Source organism: Schistocerca piceifrons, chromosome 3 (genome assembly GCF_021461385.2).
Source record: "Schistocerca piceifrons isolate TAMUIC-IGC-003096 chromosome 3, iqSchPice1.1, whole genome shotgun sequence".
NCBI classification, from domain to species: domain Eukaryota; kingdom Metazoa; phylum Arthropoda; class Insecta; order Orthoptera; family Acrididae; genus Schistocerca; species Schistocerca piceifrons.
This window is the reverse complement of record NC_060140.1, coordinates 225751892-225771473: the sequence shown is the minus strand read 5'-3', so window position 1 is coordinate 225771473 and position 19582 is coordinate 225751892. Positions and strand designations below refer to the sequence as shown.

Genomic DNA, 19582 nt, shown 5'->3' with positions numbered 1-19582 from the left:
CCCCCCCCCCTCCCCAGGCTCAAATCTGTAGTAACAGTAAATACACGAAGAAATGAAATCACAACACCAAAAACTAATTAATGTAGAGTAATGAAATTTCGGGAACACTTTTGTCTAGGTAACATATTTAAGTGATTAACAAAAAAATGTTCATATTTGTGTGAAATCTTATAGGACTTAACTGCTAAGGTCATCAGTCCCTAAGTTTGCACACTACTTAAACTAAATTATCCTAAGGACAAACACACACACCCATGCCCGAGGGAGGACTCGAACCTCCGCCGGGACCAGCCGCACAGTCCAGGACTGCAGCGCCTTAGGCCGCTAAGTGATTAATACTGTAAGGTCACAGATTAATGTAAACGCGAGATAAGTCAATGCAATTGTGAAATCCTTATATATAAAATTCTCGTGTCACAGTGTTAGTTGCCATACTCCTCCGAAACAGCTCGATCGATTCTGATGAAATTTTACACGTATATTCGGCAGGTCTGAGAATCATACCCTTAAGTGATAAGGGTAGTCCACCCCAAAAGTTTTTTCTTATTTTTTGGACGGAGCTTTTTATTTTTATTTCTTATGATGTGGCATTAAAAAATACACACAATTCTAAATTTTCACCATTCTACCACCATCCCTATTTTAATAGCTATTTTAGTAATTTAATAATTTTCAACCTCGGTCGATAATTAATCAATTATCACTTGATCAGTTATCCCCGCCAGGTGTCTACCGGTGATAGTCCTTCACTATTCGATAGATAGGCAATTGAAGAAAACGTACCAAAAGCAACGAGTCGAATATCCCTCTTTGAATCGACGTAACTAGACCGAGAAGTTTAACTAGGTAGCACGCGTCATTCACCAAACAGACATTTAGGCCTAGCGCCCACGCATCGATTTTTATCGTACGGAAATATATCGTACGATCAAATTCTTTTAGTAGAACAAAGAAGTTCCTATGCTCTCCTTTGTTCCTCTAAAGGAATTTAATCGTACAATATTTTTACGTACGATAAAAATTGCTGCGTGTGCGCTTGGCCTTATTCATAATGCTGGCGAACACGTTTCGACACGAAATTGCCGCTATGTTTGTATGCTCATGGACGAGTGTCTGGGCTGCAGTTGTTAAATCCGCGCGATCTACCGTAGAAACGCTAGAACTAATGGTGGGCAATACTGCCTGACTTCCCCCTACGCCTTTTTTCCCTCCCTACATTCTTTTCGGCCATTGTTATTGTTTGTGTCACGAACTCCCACCAACAGCGGCTGCTGTGTTACACGTATACATCGAAGTTCGCCGGGTATATATTGTGTTACACGTATATATTATTCTTATACACTAGGGATAATTTATATGGCAAAACAACGTTTGCCGGGTCAGCTATACCATATAAATATTTTCAGAGGCGGAACGAAGTTCGCCGGGTATAGCTAGCGCTGGTATATTAATAACCAGTGTAATCAAAAATGGCTCTGAGGACTATGCGACTTAACTTCTGAGGTCATCAGTCGCGTAGAACTTAGAACTAATTAAACCTAACTAACCTAAGGACATTACACACATCCATGCCCGAGGCAGGATTCGAACCTGCGACCGTAGCGGTCGCTCGGTTCCAGACTGTAGCGCCTACAACCGCTCGACCACTCCGGCCGGCCACCAGTGTAATCGCCAGAACGTTGAATGCAAGCATGGAGATCTGCATGCGTTGTGTTGTACAGGTGCCGGATGTCAGTTTGTGGGATGGGTTTCCACGCCTGTTGCACTTGATCGGTCAATGCAGGGGTGGTGTATGCTGTTTGTGGATGACGCTGCAGTTTTCGTCCGATGATTTCCCATGTGTGCTAGATTGGAGACAGATCTGATGATTGAGCAGACCAAGGCAACATGTCGACACTCTGCAGAGACTGCTGGGTTAGGTATATAGGAGAGCGTCTCCTTCTGGAAAACACGCCCTGGAATGCTGTTCATGAATGGCAGCAACATCAGGTGGAATCACCAGACTGAAGTGCAAATTTCCAGTCAGGGTGGGTGGGATAATCACGAGAGTGCTCCTGGCAATATCTCAAGGTGTAGATCCAGTGCGTCTAGCAAGCAGAGTGGTCTCCTCTTAACCAAAACAAGGCCATCACTATCTCCGATACAGAACCAGCTTTCATCAGGAAACACAACAGACCTCCGTCCTGCCCTCCGATGAGCTGTCACGTGACACCACTGAAGTCGTAAATGGTGGGGGTTTGGGGTCAGTGGAATGCATACTACAGGCCCTCTGGTTCAGAGCTGTCCTTCAAGTAACCGATTTTGCAACAGTTCGTAGTTTCACTGTAGTGCCAACTGGTGCTCAAATCGCTGCAGCAGCTGCTGCACGGTACGCCAGCACTATTGTCTTCCCTCTCGGCAGTGCCACGAACCTCACTGCAGCCCGGTATTCTTGCGACCCCACTCTTCCGTGACCACCGCTGCCATTAACAATGTACAGCGTTCTATTTTCCAGACACGTCTTTCTGCAGTATCACAGAAGGAACATCCAGCTTCTCTTAGTATTTTTTTACGATCTGGTTCAAACCCAGTGAGATGTTGATAATGGAGGTTTTTTTTTTTTTTACTAAGATGGTATCTGTTCTTATGTCCGAAAGAACAGATAATACCAGCGGTGACCAAGCAGCTCGTTAGAATGAAATTACAATGAAATGAACACCCTTAGCTGATTACAGGCGTTGACATACGTCAACGGGGACAGATGAAAATGTGTGCCCCGACTGGGACTCGAACCCGGGATCTCCTGCTTACATGGCAGACGCTCTATCCATCTGAGCCACCGAGGGCACAGAGGACAGCGCGACTGCAGGGATTTATCTCCGGCATGTCTCCCGCGAAACCCACATTCTCCACGTATTGTCCCGCGGCGCGTTGCCGATTCCCGTAAGAGTTCGGACGCTGTTTCTGCATTCGCACAGGAGAAGAGGAGGATGGTCAAGTGGCAGGTGAGCCACTCTTATATATATATATATATATATATATATATATATATATATATATATATACTACTGGCCATCAAAATTGCTACACCAAGAAGAAATGCAGATGATAAACGGGTATTCACTGGAAAAATATATTATACTAGAACTGACATGTGATTACATCCTCACGCAATTTCGGTGCATAGATCCTGAGAAATCAGTACCCAGAACAACCACCTCTGGCCGAAATAACGGGCTTGATATGCCTGGGCATTGAGTCAGACAGAGCTTGGATGGCGTGTACAGGTACAGATGCCCATGCAGCTTCAACACGATACCACAGTTCATCAAGAGTAGTGACTGGCGTATTGTGACGATCCAGTTGCTCGGCCACCATTGAACAGACGTTTTCAATTGGTGAGAGTTCTGCAGAATGTGTTGGCCATGGCAGCAGTCGAACATTTTATGTGCCCAGAAAGCTCCGTACGGGACCTGCAACATGCGGTCGTGCGCTATCCTGCTGAAATGTAGGGTTTCGCAGGGATCGAATGAAGGGTAGAGCCACGGGTCGTAACACATCTGAGATGTAACGTGCACTGTTCACAGTGCCGTCAATGCGAACAAGAGGTGACCGATACGTGTAACCAATGGCACCCCATACCATCACGCCGGGTAATACGCCAGTATGGCGATGACGAATACACGCTTCCAATGTGCCTTCACCTCGATGTCGCCAAACACGGATGTGACCATCATAATGCTGTAAACAGAACCTGGGTTCATCCGAAAAAATGACGTTTTGCCATTCGTGCACCCAGGTTCGTCGTTGAGTACACCATCACAGGCGCTGCTGTCTGTGATGCAGCGTCGAGGGTAACCGCAACCATGGTCTCCGAGCTGATAGTCCATGCCGCTGCAAACGTCGTCGAACTGTTCGTGCAGATGGTTGTTGTCTTGCAAACGTCTCCATCTGTTGACTCAGGGATCGAGACGTGGCTGCACGATCCGTTACAACCATGCGGATAAGACGGCTGTCATCTCGACTGCTAGTGATACGAGGCCGTTGGGATCCAGCACGGCGTTTCGAATTACCCTCCTGAACCCACTGATACCATATTCTGGTAACAGTCATTTGATCTCGACCAACGCGAGCAGCAATGTCGCGATACGATAAACCGCCATCGCGATAGGCTAGAATCCGACCTTTATCAAAGTCGGAAACGTGATGGTACGCATTTCTCCTCCGTACACGAGGCATCACAACAACGTTTCACCAGGCAACGCCGGTCTATTGCCGTTTGTGTATGAGAAATCGGTTGGAAACTTTCCTCATGTCAGCACGTTGTAGGTGTCGCCACCGGCGCCAACCTTGTGTGAATGCTCTGTAAAGCTAATCATTTGCATATCACAGCATCTTCTTCCTGTCGGTTAAATTTCGCGTCTGTAGCACGTCATCTTCGTGGTGTAGCAATTTGAATGGCCATTAGTGTATATATAAGAGTGGCTCACCGGCCACTTGACCATCTTCTTCTCCTGTGCCATTGCACAAACAGTGTCCGAACTCTTACGGGCATCGGCAACGCACCGCGAGTAATGAGTATAATGGGCGGGGGCACTACGAGTGTAGTGCGGGACAATACATTGAGAATGTGGGTTTCGCGGGAGGCGTGCCAGAGATAAATCCCTGCAGTCACGCTAACCTCTGTGTCCTCGGTGGCTCAGATGGATAGAGCTTCTGCCATGTAAGCAGGAGATCCCGGGTTCGAGTCCCGGTCGGGGCACACATTTTCGTCTGTCCCCGTTGACGTATGTCAACGCCTGTAAGCAGCTAAGGGTGTTCATTTCATTTCATTGTAAATGGAGTTTTTGTCACCTTAAAGGCATTCTTGACCAACGTCAACTCAACACGTCCAATCTCAAAGGTAACTAATGCTCACGACCGTTATAGCGTAGCCGGCCGCTGTCGCAGAGCGGTTCTAGGCGTTTCAGTCCGGTGCCGCGCTACTGCTACGGTCGCAGGTTCAAATCCTGCCTCGGGCATGGATGTGTGTAATGTCCTTAGGTTAGATAGGTTTAAGTAGTTTTAAGTCTAGGGGACTGATGACCTCAGATGTTATATCCCACAGTGCTTACAGCCATTTGAATTTTTCGTTACAGGGTATATTTAGAGCAAACATGATTTGCATCCTCATAGTGCCGATACTGTCGCCACCCTTTTGCAACTACTGCGAAATTTGAATAGACATTATCTTCCAGATGTCGCACAATACGATTTTGGTGTTGTGATTTTTTTCGCACCAGTTTATACAGCGTGGTCCATCTCAAGTTTCGGATGATTATCTCGGAAACTATACATCGGGTAAAAATAGTGGGTAAGGCAAGTTCGTAAGCTCAAAGGGGGCATCAAATGAGACTACACGTGGCCCCCAGCGCCCGCCCCCTTGGGTGGAGCGGGGGGCAACTTTTAAATCTGAAAAGGAAACACCTATTTGTTATTGCACATTCTGATTCTCCATAAAAAAATAATCAAGTTGTGTCTGAAACATTTTTTAAACCATTGACACATGGCGCTGAAATCGAGAAAAATTAAAATTGGGGAAGAACTCCCGATTTATTAAGAATGATCCGAGAAGGACGCATCATATCGATACGAAATGTGCACCAACTCTTTCATTACGCCAAATTAAGGTTTTTTTTTTTTTTTTTACAAAATGTATTCTACCCGCCACAGGTTTTGAGGGAGGCGGAATGGTATTAAAATCTCGTTAGGGGACTATTCACAATTGCATTACTCACCCGACTGTGGCGCAACCGTTGCCAAACTGCGAACTATGGCTCAGTATAAATGTCCGTGCAATGCGATCAGCCGTCACTTCACTTTCAGATTGTTAACCGTAAACATCAACTGACGAAAGTAAATTATTCTTTAGCGAAACATTGCTCACTATCCTCCTACAGAGATTGTTGATATGATGTTAATTTTAGGTGAACGCCATAAAAATGACGGTGCAGCTGCGCAATTGTACGCGGATCGTTTCCCAAACAGATGACACCGAGCGAAAACATTATTCGAAATTACACTCAACGAACTCGAAATGGATACATGCACCGTCCACCTCGTCATCGTGAACTGAATGAAAATGACGCTCGTACCCTTACAGTTCTCGCCTGTGTTCAACTGGATCCCGAAATGAGTGGTCGAGCGGTTCAGAGACAAACTGGAATACCGTAATCAATTGTTTTGAAGATTTTGAAGGCACATAAAAATCATACGTATCATGTCAGACTGACACAGGCATTAACGCCGAAAGATACGCAAATAAGCGTGCATTTTTGCCAATGGGCCTTGGAAATTATAAGAGGTGACAATGATTTTTTTTAGATACGTTATGTTCACCGGTGAAGCCACATTCAGAAACAATGGCGAATTAAATAGTCATTATGGGTCCCCTGTCAATCCACACTGGCACAGACCCGTTGACAATCAACACAAATGGTCGTTAATGATCTGGTGTGGCATATTTAACGGTTACTTGATAGGACCGTATTTTTTTGACCGAAATGTTACTGGGGAATCTTATTTACAACTTCTCTGCGATGATTTGTTGGAGCTAATGCAAGATGGTGATTTAGAAATTAGGCAACGGATGTGGTTCCAATAGGACGGAGCAGCTCTCCATTATGCTAAAAATGTGCGGAACGTTTTAAATTTATGGTACCCTGGTCGGAGGACAGGACGCGGCGGACCAATTCAGTGGCCTCCACGTTCACCAGACCTAACATCTCCTGATTTTTTCTCCTGGGGTTATTTAAAAAAATATTGTTTATGAAAGACAGCCCACAACCCGAAACGATACGGAGCAACTCATTCGAGGAGTGAGTGCAGCCATATCACGGGATGTGCAGCTCAAAACTGTGGACAACTTTCTCAGACGATTGATTTTATACAATGAAGCAAATGGGGATGATTTTGAACAATTTCTTCGTGACTAATTTCATTAATTAAGCACCTCAAATTGTGAGAGGCAAGGGGACTCACACCAATGAAGCACCCCAGCATGTGAGATGCAAGGGGACTCACACTAATGCAGCACGCCATGGGAACATCATTCTACTACGTCCATGTCGTTGTTCATGGGTAACGCTAGAAGTATGATACAGTACATTTTGTACAAAAATAGCTTAATTTGGCGTAACGAAATAATTGGTGCACATTTTTTATCTATTTGATGCATCTTTCTCGGATAATTCTAAATAAATCAGAGTTCTTCCCCAGTTTTAGTTTCCCCAGTTTTAGTTTTTTCTCGATTTCAGCGCTATCTGTCACTGGTTTACAAAATTTTTTAAGACAAAACTTGATTCATTTTTTATGGAGATTCCGAATCTGCAATAAAAATGGATGTTTCTATTTAAGATTTAAAAATTCCCCCCCCCCCCCCCCCCGTCTCACCCATGGGGGCGGGGGCTGAAGGTCACGTGTAGTACCATTTGATGTGCCCCTTTGAGCTTACAAACTTGTCTTATCTACTATTTTTACCCGATGTATAGTTTTCGAGATAGTCTCATCCGAAACTTCAGATGGACCACCCTATATATATATATATATATATATATATATATATATATATATATATATATATATATATACTCCTGGAAATTGAAATAAGAACACCGTGAATTCATTGTCCCAGGAAGGGGAAACTTTATTGACACATTCCTGGGGTCAGATACATCACATGATCACACTGACAGAACCACAGGCACATAGACACAGGCAACAGAGCATGCACAATGTCGCCACTAGTACAGTGTATATCCACCTTTCGCAGCAATGCAGGCTGCTATTCTCCCATGGAGACGATCGTAGAGATGCTGGATGTAGTCCTGTGGAACGGCTTGCCATGCCATTTCCACCTGGCGCCTCAGTTGGACCAGCGTTCGTGCTGGACGTGCAGACCGCGTGAGATGACGCTTCATCCAGTCCCAAACATGCCCAATGGGGGACAGATCCGGAGATCTTGCTGGCCAGGGTAGTTGACTTACACCTTCTAGAGCACGTTGGGTGGCACGGGATACATGCGGACGTGCATTGTCCTGTTGGAACAGCAAGTTCCCTTGCCGGTCTAGGAATGGTAGAACGATGGGTTCGATGACGGTTTGGATGTACCGTGCACTATTCAGTGTCCCCTCGACGATCACCAGTGGTGTACGGCCAGTGTAGGAGATCGCTCTCCACACCATGATGCCGGGTGTTGGCCTTTGTGCCTCGGTCGTATGCAGTCCTGATTGTGGCGCTCACCTGCACGGCGCCAAACACGCATACGACCATCATTGGCACCAAGGCAGAAGCTGAAGACGACACGTCTCCATTCGTCCCTCCATTCACGCCTGTCGCGACACCACTGGAGGCGGGCTGCACGATGTTGGGGCGTGAGCGGAAGACGGCCTAACGGTGTGCGGGACCGTAGCCCAGCTTCATGGAGACGGTTGCGAGTGGTCCTCGCCGATACCCCAGGAGCAACAGTGTCCCTAATTTGCTGGGAAGTGGCGGTGCGGTCCCCTACGGCACTGCGTAGGATCCTACGGTCTTGGCGTGCATCCGTGCGTCGCTGCGGTCCGGTCCCAGGTCGACGGGCACGTGCACCTTCCGCCGACCACTGGCGACAACATCGATGTACTGTGGAGACCTCGCGCCCCACGTGTTGAGCAATTCAGCGGTACGTCCACCCGGCCTCCCGCATGCTCACTATACGCCCTCGCTCAAAGTCCGTCAACTGCACAGACGGTTCACGTCCACGCTGTCGCGGCATGCTACCAGTGTTAAAGACTGCGATGGAGCTCCGTATGCCACGGCAAACTGGCTGACACTGACGGCGCGGTGCACAAATGCTGCGCAGCTAGCGCCATTCGACGGCCAACACCGCGGTTCCTGGTGTGTCCGCTGTGCCGTGCGTGTGATCATTGCTTGTACAGCCCTCTCACAGTGTCCGGAGCAAATATGGTGGGTCTGACACACTGGTGTCAATGTGTTCTTTTTTCCACTTCCAGGAGTGTATATATATATATATATATATATATATATATGCCCTCGGACAGAAGGCCTTCTTCTGAAATAGACAACATAACGCACAGATTCACGCAAATGAGTCTCACCAGCGCTGACATGGATGATAATCAGTACATACTAGAAGAAAATAGAAGCTTTGAAATTTGGTACTACCGAAGGAAGTTGATGACCAGATGCGAAAATTGGGTAACTGATAAACCTGTTCCGAATTGAATCGTGGCCAAAAGAGATTTACGGCATAATTTTTCCAAAAGAAGATACTGTTTGGTGCGACGTAAACCATGACGAGGCAGGCTGTCCGGAATAAATAGATGTAGTGAGGAGAAACTGCCGCTGTGACTGAGATTCGGACTGCGTAAGACACTGAGTGCCAAGACACTCTTGCCGTTGCTTCTCGTTTCGTAAGGCGTATCTCTCTACATATAGTAGTATTGTTGCAGGCTAGCTGAATATTCTGCAGAGAATCATACATTACTATTACTTCATATCTAAGTCTACGTGTATTAATTTAATAATGGTTTTGCCTGATTCTCTCACGTTCTACTAAATTTTCCTGTTATATAGCTATTCGATATAGAGCATTACTGAGTTACTTACCGAACTATAGTCTCTGTGTTCTTTGTTAATGTTCTTTATTGTCAAGTGTGACAGTCCCGTAATTATAGTCTAATAATGAGAGACGTAGTTGCAGCTAATTTCGATAGTGTTATACTAGTCCACAACTCGACGTGGAGTTAGAGCTTGCAAACGTCTCTTACCTCATTTACTGGCCTCATGTGGAAGTGTAAGTGTCTGCAGTGTTAAGTAATGCATCGAAGTTTTTCTTACAGTAGTGTGCTTACATAAAATTATCGATTTAACAGAATTCCATCGACAGCGAATAAATGCAGACGGACGTGTGTGGCTGCCTCACGATTAGCGCAATATGTGTTACTTGTTGCTAGGTTGTTCTTATGCTGCCGCTGTAGTTTCATTTCCGCTTACAGACGCCCAGAACGGCATCGATTTGAAGCAGTGATGGCCCGGAGCGCCAGTTATATTCTACGCTACAGAGGAAGCTCAGTTGCAAACTGTTACAGGCACTGTTGGGAACTGAAATGTCAACTGTAATCTGATTGTAGCGGGATTATTAGAAATTAAATTTGAAATATTGTGAATAGTGCGTACGTTTCACATCAACAAATTGCTCAGTTAGTTATTTATGAATTGCTTATCATTTCTATAAAGTTTATTTGGCGTACAAGATTCAACTGTAACTCGGCGTAAGCTCAAACGTAACATCGTTGCAGGATACGATTCCGTCTATTTAAATAAAACACCATATTTTCTAACCCAAATATGTTTCGGCTCATTTGCGCTTCCGAATGTTTTTATTTTATTTAACTCTGGAAACGTGAGATGTTTTGTGCTTTGTGATAACATATGGGAATACAAATTACACCTCAAACATTTTTATCTAAACCTTCTTTTATCCCCAGAGGATTCGGAGAACATTCATTACTGATCGCGCAGCTTTGTCATCTGTGACAACTCGATGTTTTTATGAAGATATTTGAAGAGCTTTCACCGTAATTTCGTTGCGCGAAAATATTTCGTTAATGCTACAAATTTTCTTCGATGTTGTTTTCATAACGCATATGTTTCTCCTATGAAAATGGAAGTGCATAAAACACCGTGCACGCTATTTTCAATAACAGCAGTCGCAAGCTTTTGCCAAACAGAAACTCCAAACACAGTGTTTGATTTCATACTGTATGCGTGGTTTCAGCTGATGTTCGACTGTTTTCTTACGTCGTTTGACGTTCCATTTGAAATTCTATTGTTTGCTCAAGTGTTCTCTCTCTCTCTCTCTCTCTCTCTCTCTCTCTCTCTCTGTGTGTGTGTGTGTGTGTGTGTGTGTGTGTGTGTGTGTGTGTGTGTATTGTTTATGCTTGCCCTTTCTTGTGTGTATTTCTTACGTGTTTTCGTTGTCTTTCTTGTTTAATGCTTTCGGTATACAGAACACTGTGTCCCTTTACATGTGTTTGAAAAGCAGTCATTCCTCGCCATGTGAGGCTGCTATCGCCTGGACGGGTTTATATCGATAGGAGGTCCGTGGTCATAATGTTCCGGCAGATCAGTGTAAGTAAAAAAAACTGATATCAACACTGACGGTCAATTTCAAGCAGTTGTATGTTAAAGGGAACGTGTTTGCTTTGTTACATCAGAACCAGCCAAGATCTTAGTTTGACAAAAACAGCGGAAAATTGAACAGAACTGTGTCAGATACTGAATCAGAGTGTTTAAAAATCTGCTTACATCACAAGCTTTGCAGTAAGGTAAAACACAGGAGCAGATGTGCAGCAAGCATATGGTGCAGCGAAATATGCTCCGTATATACACAGAAAGGGAGGCTGCAGCCGGCCGCGGACGTGGTAGCCATCCAAACACTCGGATTCTCTTGGGGCAGCCAGTAGCCGGTCGCCCACAAAAAACTGGAGCAGGGGGCTCAGCAATTAGACCGGAAGGCTGTCCTGGGCCAACTCTGGGGGCGGCGAAATATCCCACCGGCAACCAGAGTCAGAGCGGTAGTCATGTACTACGATAGTACGCGAAACAGTTACACAATGAACTAGGTCGCACTTTATTTTTCCACATCAACTGTAAATTTCACACTAAATGGTAATACACTTAACTTGGTCGCCAAAATATTTTTTTTTATTTTTTATCAAGTGGGGATGCTTTGAGTGAGAACCTCTTTGTCAGATCTGTTGAAAGCACTACGAAGTACTCTCTCGCCTCTTACTCCATTTCGTAACAAAAAGAAGAGGAGGATGCGACAATTTATTTGTATTGAATTTGTCATTTGATAATGGTGTTCTCATTAGATGCGTCGTGGCGATAAAAAAAAAATTACTTTGGCGAGAAAAAGTATGTTACTATTTAGTGCCGAAGATAGTCACAAATTTCCCGACAGGGTTTTTGTATAAAATATAAATTACGCGTTCTCGCACACTGGCGTCATCAAACATAAGAAGAAAGGAACAATCAGTACAGTCAGATTTTGTACGGAATCGTACATGCACAAATGCAAACGATTAATTATTTCTTATTGAAACTGAAGATGGCAATCTGCCGAAACGTGAGATTTACACTTCGCAGGAAAAGTTTATCAGGAAATTTCCATCTTTGGTGCTGAATTGTCGTCAATAATAGGGAGAATCCTATCGTCAAATCATTTAAAAATCACCACACATTACGAATCACCATGTCACCTCTTACTCAAAAATGGCTCTGAGCACTATGGGACTTAACATCTGTGGTCATCAGTCCCCTAGAACTTAGAACTACTTAAACCTAACTAACCTAAGGACATCACACACATCCATGCCCGAGGCAGGATTCGAACCTGCGACCGTAGCAGTCGCGCGGTTCCGGACTGCGCGCCTAGAACCGCTAGACCACCGCGGCCGGCTGGCCTCTTACTTTAGACCGTACAACGCAAGGGAGTAGGAATCGACAAAGTACTGTGTAATGATTTTAACTGATTTGATAATGTGGTTCTCCTTTAATGCGTCATAAGATTTAAATAAAAAACTATATTGACCACCAAGACAACCATCTTACCATTTAGTGCATAAATTACAGGTGGAAAGGTAAAGTGCTATACATACACTTATAAAACAGATAGATAAGTAGCTAAACCGCATAAAATTGGTATCATGAATAGTTCGTGGTCAAAACCGCAACGAAATATGTCCGAAGTGTGAGGGTTCTGCCAGAGTTATGTCCTCATAATAGACAGTTGTGGCTGTGAGAACCGTAGTATGCATAATTTAAAATTAAGCTAAGGCATATTAATACAGGACAATGGAAAAGAAAAGCGAGAATGTGCCGTATAACGATAAGTTTGGCTTTAGGGAAGCTAAACCCACCAGAGGCGTAGTTATGACGTTGCGCTTGATAATGGAGGCAAGACTTAAGAAGAAACGTCTAGTCACATTCATAAGACATTTCGACTTAAAAAAAGCGTTCGACAATATGAAATGATGCAAGACAACTAAGATACTTAAAAAATAAGAGTAAGCTATACAGAAGAACGGATACAATACAGAACATACACTGAAGCGCCGAAGAAATCGGTATAGGCATGCTTATTCAAATACAGACATATGTAAACAGACAGAATACGGCCCTGCGGTCGGCAACGGCTATATAAGACAACAAGTGTCTGGCGCAGTTGTTAGATAGGTCACCGCTACTGCAACGGCAAGTTACCAAGATTTAAGTGAGTTTGAACGTGGCGTTATAGTCGGCGCACGAGTGATGGGACACAGCATCTTCGAGGTAGCTATGAAGTGGATTTTCCCGTGCGACCATTTCAAGAGCGTACTGTGAATATCACGAATCCGGTAAAACATCAAATCTCCGACATCGCTGCAGCCAGAAAAAGATCCTGCAAGAACGGGACCAACGACGACTGAAGAGAATCGCTCAGCGTGACAGAAGTAAACCCCTTCCGCAAATTGCTGCAGATTTCAATTACTGGCCATCAGCAAGTGTCAGCGTGCGAACCATTCAATGATACACCATCGGTACGAATTTTCGGAGCCGAAGGCCCACTCGTGTACCCTCGATGACTGCATGACACAAAGCTTTACGCCTCGCCTGAGCCAGTCAACAGCGGCATTGGACTGCTGATGACTGGAAATACGTTGCGTGGTCGGACGAGTTTCGGTTGAAAGTGTATCGAGCATATGGACGTGTACAGGTATGGAGACAACCTCATGAATCCATGGACCCTGCGTGTCAGCAGGAGACTGTTCAAGCTGGTGGAGGCTCCGTAATGGTGTGGGGCGTGAGCAGTTGGAGTGATATGAGACCCCTCGTACGTCGAGATACGACTGCGATAGGTGACACGTACGTAAGCATCCTGTCTGATCATCTGCATTCGTTCACGCCCATTATGCATTCCGACGGACGGAATGAAATTCCAGAAGGACTATGGTATACCCTACACGTCTAGAATGGCTACAGAGTGGCTCCAGGAAAACTCTTCTCAGTTTAAACATTTTCCCTGGTCACCAAACACTCCAGATATGAACATTATTGAGCATGTCTGGGATGTCTTGCAACGTGCTGTTCAGAAGAGATCTTAACCCCGTTATAATCTTACGGATTTATGGACAGCATTGCGGGATTCATGATATCATTTCCCTCCAGTACTACTTCAGGCATTAGTCGTATCCATGCCACGTCGTGTTGCGGCACTTCTGCGTGTACGTGGGGGCTCTACACGGTATTAAGTAGGTGTACCAGTTTCTTTGGCTCTTCAGTCTATAAGTACCAAGAGAACTACAACAACGGAACACTAGGAAAGAAGCGGTCGGATTAAAAAGGGTGTCAGGCAAGGATGTAGTCGTTCTGCACTGCTATTGAATCTATCCGTCGAGGAAGCAATGATGGAAATAAAACAAAGGTACCGGAGTGGTATTAAATTCAGGGTGATAGGATATCAACGAAAACATTCGTCAAAGGCACTGACGTCCTAAGTGAAAGTGAAGAAGTACAGAGACTGTTAAATGGAATGAAAAATTTAGTGAGCACAGATCATGCACGGAGAGTAAACCAATGAAAGAAGAAAGTAATAATGTACTAGAAGTAAACCTGACATCAGAATTGGTGTCCACGTAATAGATGGGGTGAAGGACTTCTGCCACTTCGGAAGGAAAATAACGCATGACAAGCGAAACTGGAAGATTACAAGCAGGCTATAAAAGGCGAACAGAGCATTCCTCGCTAATAAATGTCAATTTGTATCAAAAATACGTCTTAATTTGAGGAAGACATTTCTGATTATGTACGTCTGGAGTATGCCATTGTAAGAAAGTGAATCATGGACTGTGGAAAAACCAGAAACTAAGAGCATCGAAATGTGCGAGGTGTTGCTTCAGAAGGATGCTGAAAACTAGGAAGTCCTCCAGACGATCGGCGAGGAAAGGGATATGAGCGAAATACTGACGGAAAAGGGGACAGGATGAAGGGAACTAGAGGTAGCTGTAGAAGACAAAAGTTGCAGGGGAAGACAGGGATCGGAATATATCCAACAAATGACTGACGACTGGCGCTAGTGCTGTCTGAGGTGAAGAATTCGATACATGAAACGAAGTCATAGCGCATCACACAAATGACTGTAGGAAAAAAATTGCAATAGTCATAAGCTGTTAAGAATCATTTCATAAGCTAAACACAAAAATAAATCATGTTTTAAAAAGAATATACAGGATTTCCCATGGTCAGTATCTAGGGCCATAACAGTAACGATTATTCGAAGCAAAAAATTATCTAGTAAACCTGATTTCTAAAATGCATAACGGAAGACCTTTGAGCACTGCTCCATCTTCAATACTATGAAACACATCACTTCTACTGAACAAATGCTCGCAGTTCCTCAGGTATGCATTTTAGAGCCCATGTTTACTAGACAATTGTTTCTTGTTTTGGTCCATAAGATGTCATCCCAAAACATAAAAATCGATGTGTCGCACTAGTAGAGATTTGTTTCAGAGTATCTAAGATGAAGAAGTCCTCATAGATCTTCCGGTATGCATGTAGCGCCCATGTTTATTAGACATTTTTGCTTAATGATCGTCCCTGTCATATCCCTGAATACTGACCACTCCTTCTGGGAGGTCCTGTATAGATACCCCGCTTTTATAGACATTTCATTAATGCTTGCTGGGTTGCATAGCGCTACAAAATGAAGACGTCGGCAAATTCGTCTTTCGGTTGAAATTTAGAGTATATACATCAATTTCTACGCATTCGCTAGATATTCCACTCATTCGTTGCAAAATTTTCTCATTTATGTTTCTTGGGTGTTGATTAAATATCGTCTTCTTCATTTTCTCGAAAATATAAACAACTGAAAAACAAGATTTCAGTACATCTCCCCCCCCCCCCTCCTCCTTCAAAATTTGAACAACGCATTCGATGAGTAACCTCTTTCAGCACAGAATTAAGCTGCTAAATACTCCAATTATTTTCTATGGCTGTTTCATGGTTTTGGAGCAAGCACGCATCTTAATAATGAGCTAGAACTCTATCTGCCTTGCTTTCTTTTCTTTTTGCATTCTCTCTTCTTTCTCTGTCAATTTTCTCAGCCTGTGCGTTTGAAGTCCCTCACTACACAAGGATGTGGGGCTCACTTCTAGGACTCCCTCAACTTTCTCCCCCACTAGCGTCCTCTGCCGGGCTACGAAGCCTCTCCTCGCTCAGTAAGCTCCGAGCGTGAACTGTTTCGAAAGACGTTTGGGAAAAAAAAAATCTCTCATGAATTCGAAGAGTCTTATGTGTGATAGTGCTTTGGAAGGTAATAGTGTGTTCTTTGTTGGAGAATGTGATTTGTTTTAGTCTCCCAGAATCTTTTAGCAATGTAAAGTCAATAAACTACTTAAACAAGAAGTCTTGTTAAGACTTTTAAGTCTTGTTAAGACTTAATTTCTTTTATTTCGTAGCTAACCAAAGATGTGATGAGAATTATAACTTTACTTGTGGTTTCACCAATTACTGTTGTTACAGTAAGGGAATGCTGTGCAATGGAAAATGAAACTCACCAACAACAAAACTACAACGAAATTAATTTCAAACGATCTTTAATGGCACACTTCAAATATTACCACGGTATTCTTATTGGCGCAATCATGTACTGTTCTTCGGTTAAAGGCGGCTGCGAGAAAGGAAACGCTGCGAAGTGACAATGCGGGGTTTCAATTTCTTTCTTGCAATCACAGATGCGATAGAGGGGCATGTCAGCTTCTCAGGTACTGTCAATACAGAAGTACCTATCACATAGTTTCGTCCTGCGGGTATTTCCGGCTGTAAATAGACGTTAAAGATTCGCAATCTGGAAACACTGTAATCACTTGTGTGGTTAGTATCTCTGACAGCATATGCGTGCAGTGCAGCACAATTGGTGGAATGGATAGCGTTTTGGGTCAGACAAGTCAGAAATAGACAGTTGAAACAAATGACCTGTCATAGGACAGAATAACTACAAAACAACACCAATTTCTAGATGCTAAAGATGAGTGTACAATTAAATAACTTAACATCTGTTAGTTATTTATACTACATGCAGTACGCCCGCTCAGATGTAACACGTTAGCAACCAGGTACAATAATAATTTTCATACTAATAACCGCAGGACGTTTACAAAAGAATGCATTGTCCTCAGAGGAAATGACCAAAGCGGCCTGCCCGCCTGCACATTCAAACACTGTGCGACTCGCTGAATCACTCTGGACTCTTCGTAACACAGCTGCGTTCATATATACAAAAACAAGACGAACACGGGCTATCAGGTCCTCCACATATGTCGGCGAAGTAAAATGCACAGGCTGCTTCAAGTGTCCCCACAGGTAGAAATCCTGGGGATTTACGTTAGCTGAACGCGGAGGCCACACAACTGAACCTCCCCGTTCGAGCCATTTCCCTGGAAATGTTCTGCCTAAATACCGTCACACATTAATTCCAAAGTGTGGAGCTGCACCATCCTCTTAGAACGATAACCTGTGCCGAAAGTGAACTGGAATATCATACAGCACGTCAGGCAAATGGTTTGAGAGGAATGTATGATACCTTCGTGCACTCGACCGGTCAGACAACAAATAGCGACCCAATCTCCTGCCTCTCAATATTACGGCCCAGATGTCGATGCTAAAGCGAACTCGATGTCGACGGTCGCGGGTGACGTGCGAGTTAATGTCACACCTATGGTGGGCTTTGTTCATACTGAAGACACACTCACGAATGAACGTTGCTTCATTCGACCATATTAGTGTTTATAAAGTCATCTTCGGCTTTCTGTTGTTGTTGGAACGATTCACAGAATTGCATCCGCAGATGTCGGACTGCAGGATACAGATGTTGCGTTAAAGAATAATGACGGGGGTGCAGCCCATGCTCGCGTAGCACGTTAACGACCGCGCGTTGCGAGACACGCAGCTGCCTTGCTATGCGACGTGTACTTCGCTGGGGTTCTTGGTGTATAACCTTCATAATAGCTTCCTCAGTAGCTGGACTACTATGAGTCCGTGGACGACGTCTGTCACTCGGTGGTGGAACGAGAGAACCTGTCTCCCAAAGGCGAAGCTCCAGACGACGAAACATATTTTTATCTGGATGACGTCGACCATGATATCCAGCAGCTTATTCACCAGCAACACCAGAACGGTTATCATACTCATCGTACTGTGTGTGCCATACGAGTGCCATACTGTTTTAAAATAATACAAGAAGAAAATACGATATGTGTACGAATGTATATGGAGTCTGTCAGCGGAGCCTAAATCCACTGGCAACTAGACCCTGTCTGAATACAGCGCATACAGTATAAATACCTCATTAGTCGCAGCGGGATGTTCCACCTAACGCACGTCACCTCTGTTACAGCTTTTGTTCTGTACGATTCATGCAGGCACTGCTAATTGTGAAATGTTCGTTTTCGAATTACACTGTTTCCCTAACGTAATGGACGTCATGTTTCCACATTTCCATCGATGATTACCATCGATGGAAATGTGGAAACATGACGTCCATTACGTTAGGGAAACAGTATAATAATAATAATAATAATAATAGTAATAATAATAATAATAACAGTAACGCTTGGAGTTATTAAACAGCATCCTCTTATCAAAATGTTCAAATGTTCCTGAGTGACCAAACTGCTTAGGTCATCGGTCCCTAGACTTACATACTACTTAAAGTAACTTGTACTAAGAACAACGCACACACCCACGCCCGAGGGAGGACTCGAACCTTCGGCGGGAGGGACCGCGCAGTCCGTGATATGACGCCTGAAACCGTGCGGCCACTCCGCGCGGCTGCACTTATCAGACTCATTGTTGAAATGCATAATTAGTGGTTCCATGGTGATAATACATATAAATGGTAACTGAGTTTGGAAATTATTTACAAAGCCCCACTGGTGACGTATCACCCTAACAAAATGTAATGGCCCTGAACGTGGCAAGAAGAGTAGTTGGTACTAATCGATGGGACCATTGGGTGCAGGGTACACAAACAGCAGGTCTGGAATCTAGTAGGTGCACTGGTGAGAAAAAATTCGCGTCCACGACGTGCAACAGGCTTCTTTAAAAGCTGACCGGTGAAAACGATTGTACTTCCATTGCCGTGTTCGTAGTACATAAGGACATATGTTTTGTAGAAGACCCGTAGTGTTTTCTGTATGACGATTAAGACGCCAGACATCGTACCATGCAGTCTACATTTAGCAAATAAAAACAAATACACCTCGACGCAGAATCGAACCCTCGACCTCCTGCATCCTACCCCAAAACGCTACTCATACGGTGCACCAACCGCACAGCACCACTACTGTATGCTGACAACGGTAATTACTGTACATGTGATTACAATGTTGCCAGTCTGATAATCTCTAAGGTCAATTTACTGCGGGAAATATGTGGAGTCCGAAATGTTGCGACAGACATTTTTGTATTGCTAGTATGTGAGGAATCATGCTGCGAATTCAGAGTGCGCGAATTTTTC

At 44.2% G+C, this 19582-nt stretch overlaps 2 non-coding genes across 2 annotated transcripts; one reads left to right on the top strand and one right to left on the bottom strand.

The window, feature by feature from the left end:
* Window positions 1-2751: 2751 nt before the first annotated feature.
* Window positions 2752-2826, bottom strand: Trnat-ugu. Its single transcript has one exon. It is a non-coding gene; the product is annotated as a tRNA-Thr (tRNA).
* Window positions 2827-4667: 1841 nt separating this feature from the next.
* On the top strand, window positions 4668-4741 carry Trnat-ugu. The gene has a single exon. It is a non-coding gene; the product is annotated as a tRNA-Thr (tRNA).
* The last annotated feature ends 14841 nt before the right edge of the window (window positions 4742-19582 follow it).